The sequence below is a fragment of the Marmota monax genome, unplaced genomic scaffold (assembly GCF_021218885.2).
Source record: "Marmota monax isolate L192 unplaced genomic scaffold, Marmota_monax_Labrador192_F-V1.1 WCK01_AAM20220418_F8-fsc00366, whole genome shotgun sequence".
Taxonomy (NCBI): Eukaryota; Metazoa; Chordata; class Mammalia; order Rodentia; family Sciuridae; genus Marmota; species Marmota monax.
Genome location: NW_026693123.1, coordinates 434,015 through 440,044, shown reverse-complemented (window position 1 = coordinate 440,044; position 6,030 = coordinate 434,015). Strand labels below are relative to the sequence as shown.

The 6,030-nt window shown below is 39.8% G+C and overlaps 1 pseudogene; it reads right to left on the bottom strand.

The window, feature by feature from the left end:
* Window positions 1-615: 615 nt before the first annotated feature.
* On the bottom strand, window positions 616-1,300 carry LOC124099786 (FGFR1 oncogene partner 2 homolog; annotated as a pseudogene).
* Between the last annotated feature and the right edge of the window lie 4,730 nt (window positions 1,301-6,030).

Sequence of the window (6,030 nt, the reverse complement as noted above, 5' to 3'; positions counted from 1 at the left end):
TCTCTTTCATTCCTGAAATATTTCATATTCTTTACAAGTTATGGACAATTGTTAGCTAAGTATCATTTATGTGGTAAATTAGCTATAATTAAATTTCCTCTTTTATTTGTGGTACATGTAAAACATTACTGCAACCTTTAAACCTTAATTTTCTTTGAGAAAAAAAAAATTAAATTAATGGGAAAGGAGACAGGCAATCACTAAAGCTGAAGTCTTATGGTACATAAGCTATTTGTTAACTCTGACACCAAACAGGAAGGATTAAATTGAGTATAAGGATCTTCCATTCACAAAACCATGCAAAATATCGTAAATTAGGATAATTCTGTAAATTCCCAAACATTTACTGGGAAAAGTCAAGTGTATCTAAGTATATCATTCAGAAAACCAATAGCACTGCTGAAAGCTCTTGATATTTTCAGCCATCACTGTGAAAACCCTTCATTTGTTCACCAATTAACAATGGCTCAGTTTCTATTTCAATTGTTTTGGAAAAAAGTTTATGACCAACCATACTTTTTTTTTTTTTTTTTTTTTTGCTATCACTTAGCTAGTGCACTGTACAAACTATAGAGGGAAAAAAAAAGGATTGATTGAATTTGAGTTTTCTCTTCATTCATTCATTTATAGGCCAGTCTTTGTGACAGTTTAGAGTCATATACAAAGTTCCCAGACTTGGAACCCTTTCAGCTCTTCCTCAGACTCAGGTCACTGTTGGTTACTAATGCTGACACAGATGTGCTTTCTGATGCATCATCCTTCCTTAGGTTCAAGTTATTTGAAGGATCTCTCTCAGGCCCTTGTTTTCTTGTTCAAGTTGAAATATTCGTTCCTGCTCCTTGCAACCCTGTTGCTGGTCAATTTCAATGGCTTTCCTCATCACTGCTGCCATTTCAGTTATCTGGTCAACACGTGCTTGTAACTCCTTGGAATGCTGTTCCTTTAACTTCATTATTATACCTGGATCATCCTTTTTGCTAGCCATGAGCAATCTAAACATTTGTTCTCGATACTTGCTCATTATAAGTTTCAATGCAGACTGATGTTTTTCCAGGGATGTACGTTAATTCTTTGTTCTCTTGATGCAATTCTCTGATTTGTGTGTTTACTTGCTGGATTCCCATAACTAATGTGGACCGTCGCCGATGTCTTGCGACTTCATTAAGTTCTTGAATTTCTTCCTGATACTGCTTCATTGCCTCTACTCGCTTGTTGAGAGCTGTGGTTTGCTCAATCAGAGATTCTGCTGCATCGTCATGATCTCTCGATCAGCAAGTGCCTTCTCAATTGTGCAATTCATTTCTAAAAGAATATTGCGCTCTCAATCCCTCGCAGTGGTCGGCTGTGGAGATTAGGACCTTTGCCGGCCGGGTATTAAGCACCCAAAGGAAAAGACTCCGCACCCTTGTTCCGCGTCTTCAGCGAGCAGATGTGGAATCCAACAGAGACAGCACAGACAGCTGGCAAGTCAGCGGGGTTCAGCCCCTCACTGACCCGGGATAAGCCTCCGCCGACCGTCTCCCACTAGCCTCAAAGTGCTTTAACATGCATAACTTGCACAGTTTTATTCTAAATTAGTTGATCCTCATCAATATTTTTCCATCTGGTAAACAAGGAAACAGAGTCTGGGACATCACTTGACTAACAATAATAAAATAGTAGGGCCTGTATAAGAAATTCAATCTAATTCCAGAAAGCCTGAGCTTTTTCCATAGTATGTGGGACATGCATATAAGTGTTTTTTATCAGTCAATGTGGGATATGTTAATTTATAGAAACAAATAGCCCACAGATCTTGGTGACATGAAATATCTCTTAGAGGTCAGGATCACTCTTCAAGGCAGCTGTCCTCTATGGGATGGGTCAGCATTACCCCTCCATAGCAATAAATATTTCCACACTTGCTAAAGCAGAGGCAGAGATTGGAGAACTGTACACCATAATTAAATCCCTCAAATCTGGGAAATGATACATGTTACTTCCACTGATATTTCATTGGTCAAAGCAAGGGTTAGTCATGCCTAACTTCAATGAACCGGGATGCATTATCTTCCTAGACATTGCGAGTGGGGGTAACTTCAGCCACAATGCACAGCAATAACAACTGGCACAGTGCAGTGATTCAAAAAGAGGATATAACTTGCCATTTCTATTCTCTTCATCTTTCTGCTAATACAAGAAAGCACCAAAATGTGATTATAATGGTTCTCTAGGTTTAAGCCACTATTTATGCTGGCAATAATAGCAAGATATCTATTGGCAACCACAATGAAAACCACAACTGACATTTATGGAGTGCTTTAGAATTTTCATAACAATTTCTTATATGTTCACTCCATCAAACAATATGAAAAACCTCCAAAAAAGGTTTAAAATATTCCTTTCCTTTAGATTCTCACAATATGCTATGATTTAAAGCAAAACGCACAAAAATGATGAGAGCTGACCAGGACTACACTGAATGCTGAGCCTAAGTAAAAAAGGACTTGAGAGAAAAGAGTGGTCAGTATGGGGCTAACACCACAGAAAACTTCATGAGAGGACAACACAAACCCTCATTGAAGGTGATCCTGTATCACTTACTCTGCACTCCCCAGGCTGACTCTGGTGCCTTAGTCCATTTTCTGTTGCTCTAACAAGATGCCCAATACTGGGTAATTTATTTTAAAAAAAATTAGGCTGGGTTTGTAGCTCAGTGATAGAATGCTTGCCTAGCATGTGTGAGGCACTGGGTTCGATCCTCAGCACCACATAAAAATAAATAAAGTTATGTCCATCTACAACTAAAAAATATATTTTTAAAAAACCCTTTTTTGCAGTCCTGGAGGGTGAGAAAAGCATGGTGCTGGCACCTACTCTGCTTCTGGTGAGGGCCTCTTTGCTGCATCAGTGTGTACAGATGGCATCACAAGGTGAGGCAGAACAAGGATTCCAGAGAGATCTCACTTCTGTAATAAAGCCACTCTCTCAATAACTTATTAGGGGCTGGGGATGTGACTCAGTGGTAGAGCTCTAGCCCAACAAGAATGAGGACCTGGGTTTGATTCCTAGCACCACACACACACACACACACACACAAAAAAGTACTGAAAGTCAATGACCTATTAATCTGTTACTCCATGAATGAAGAGCCCTCATGACCCAATCATCTCCCAGTTCATATCTCTCAACATTGCTGCATTGGACACCAAATTCCCAGAACATGAAATTTGGGGGACACATTTTAAATCATAGCAGCTGGGCAGACATGCTGAGATATGGAAAACAAACACTGAAAAGTGATGGTCTGTCAGCCAAATCTAGGTCACAGATGTGTTTAGTTTTGTCACCATTTTAACAAATGAATTGCTGTTGGCATATTAAAATTGGGAAATTGTATTTGACAATTCTGGATGTCCAGATTCTCTTCTGGAAAGCTGACAAACCCAGCCACACTGGGTCTCCATCCTTCATAATACCAACACCTACAGCTTTCTGGGGTCTGTTCTGCAGGATGTACCCCTCTCTGCCATTGCCATTGCTTCCAGTCCACTTCAGGCCTGTCTTACTGATGCTATTTCTGACTTCTAGAGACTTTTGAAATCATAGTTCCCGAGGCAGACAAATAGTGGAAATGTATTAGAAAAAAATTTAATTAAGCATTGACAATTCCATTTCTTTAATAGTTTACCCAAATGTCCACAACAGCCTCTCACAACTGTTGTCAACCTAAACCACACTCCTTTCAGACCCCTTCAAGGCATACACCCCATACTCCTTCAGGTAGCTCAAATATCTTAAGAACTGCCCACCCATCCCAAACCTTGTCATTCCCATCCTGCTTTCTCCACAGCAATCATTATCCAAATTTCTAACTTATGAATTTTACACATTTGTTATTATTATTTCTCTTACTTATTATGTCTTCCTACTACTAGAATGGAACATAAATCACAGGAAGTCAGAGGTCTTTATTTACTAATGGAATTCGACAGTTGAAAAGAACCCTAGTACACAGTAGGTGCTCAATCAAATTTGGAGAATGAATAAGCATCTCTAATTTTTCTCACATAAGATCCTACTTAATTTTATTAAGGCCAACATCTATCTGCTATGCTATATTAATATACATTCTGTAGTTGAGATAGACAATATAATTATTATAATAAAAATGCCTCAACAACTGTGCTAGCACTTTGTCATTAAGAAAGTATTTTCACATATATTTTGTCCCTTGAGTGCCATAACAGGCTCCTGAGCTTGACTAGGGTGATGGGATGAATAATGACACCCAAAGAGAGCAGTCCTTATCTCTGGGACCTGTAAATATTACCTTGTATGGCAAAGACTTTGCAGGTATGATTAAGTTAGGGATATTAAGTTGGGAGATTTTCCTGGATTACCATCTGGGCCATAAATACTATTACAAGTGTCCACAGAAGAAGGAGGCATTGGGAAATTCAGCACATATAGAAGAGCTGAAGGTAGTGTGACCATGGAAACAGAGATGGAAGTGATACAGCCATAGCGAGAGAAGCAAGGACAGATTCTTCTTTAAGGAAATGTGCCCATACCTTGATTTCAGCCCAAAGAATCTCAATTCAGCTCTCTATTCTCTAGAACTGTGAGATAATAAATTTCTGTTGGCTGAGGACCATGTTTATGGTCATTTGTTATGTCAGGCTTATCAGGAAGTTAATACTATTCACATTCCAGATGTGAGGATTTCCATTTTCCAGATTAGATTTATAGCCCAGTGAAATAAATGAGCCTCCCCATCATGACAAAGCTAGTCAGGCCGATTCAGGAATAAGAACTAGGGCAGCAGACTCCTAGGCTGGGGCTCTTTCCCTCCAGCAAAACAACTCTAGAAAGGAGTAACAGCAAAACTTTTCGCAGGAGATCTTGGGAAGCAACCCACCATGATTGGCAACAACAAAGATAAACCAAGTCATGGTAAAAGCAGAATGGTTGAGTGGGGAATAACTTCAGGGAGAAGCCTCTAGAAGAAATACCCCAGGCTGCACCACACTTCTGCTGCATGCTTTTGGGGAAGGCCATCCAGGTTCTAGGCCTTGTTTCCTTGTGTATAAAATGAAGTAGTTGTACCACACCACTTGTTCTGAGAGACTCCTTCCTGTCTTGGAGTCTTTGTGAGGGGTGAGGGATATGCCCAAGAAAGTATTAGTTCTTAAACCCTCTCCATGGCAACTTCCACTTCACATGCCCACTTCTGCTTCCCATACCATATTCCTTTTGAACAAAAGGCTCTAATGTGAAAATTAAGTTTGAAACCACTATACCCCTACCTTCTCTAAGGTCACACCCTTGTAGTCTAAAATCTCTGCAATTATGAACTACACACGGTACAGCAGAAACCCATCTGCCACTGGTGTTTGTCCAGAGACTGGGCCTCATCAAGCAAGATGCAGAGGGTCATCCTAGGAATCAGAAAGCATCTCAGAAGCATTAACAGCAATCTTTGAATCCAAGACATTTTGAAGAATTCCTCTGTTCATGGGTCTTGGGTCAAGGGACACTTAATGACCATGAGACATTGCTCCAAGAGTACCGGGCCCCCAGAGTCCTTCTCAACCTGCCCCAGGTTCTACTACACCTAAATAGGCCAATAACTAATTCTGTGAGTACACACTAAAACCAGAAAGCAAGCAGGCACTGACTTGGAACCTGTTCTCCTAGTAATCAGGCCTCTAATGTAAAAGAAAATCTGTCTGGGTTTCCCTTTAAGTTATAGACTCTGACACTTAAGTGGCCATTCTCCCCAATCCACCCAGACACTTGGAGAAAATGTAGTCTTAAAAGCAACCAATGTGTTATGAGAGTGAATCAGGCAAACTATAATTGTATTGGCTCTGAAGCCAAGTAATAAAGTGGTAAATGTGAACAGGTGTGCCATTTAATGCAGTTGGATAATTGACTAGGTATGGTAACCTTCAAGATTTCATTTTTTTCAGCTCATACAACTGAAACTGCAGAAAGTAAGAAGTGCAAAATATGCCCACTTTTTAAAAGTGCTTTATTAGAAAAAAA